The sequence below is a fragment of the Penaeus chinensis genome, chromosome 4 (assembly GCF_019202785.1).
Source record: "Penaeus chinensis breed Huanghai No. 1 chromosome 4, ASM1920278v2, whole genome shotgun sequence".
NCBI lineage: Eukaryota > Metazoa > Arthropoda > Malacostraca > Decapoda > Penaeidae > Penaeus > Penaeus chinensis.
Window position 1 is genome coordinate 5,657,422 of NC_061822.1, and position 380 is coordinate 5,657,801.

Consider the following 380-nt stretch of genomic DNA (forward strand, 5'->3'; position numbering starts at 1 on the left):
ATATATATATTTATCTGTACAGGATACATGGGTATGTGTGTGATGCAAGTAAATTGTCCTATTTTTTCTTAATACAAGTATTAATAACACTAGCTCCATTAGTTGTATCAGCAGATGTGATAGGTAATGTATTTCATATCACCTGGATATTAAATGAATTTCTGAAATGTTCAATATTATGTGGTGTATATTGTATATACTTTGCTTTTAGTCTCGATATATTGCCTATTTTCGTTACTTCTTCAAATCCTTGTTCACTTTTTTCTTCTTCACAGGAATATGCATTTGAAATGCAATCCTAGCATGGTTAACTTCTGTTTCATGTAATATTTAAACTATGTAAAAGGAAGGTGTATCAAAATACATTAGTGAGTGTGTTC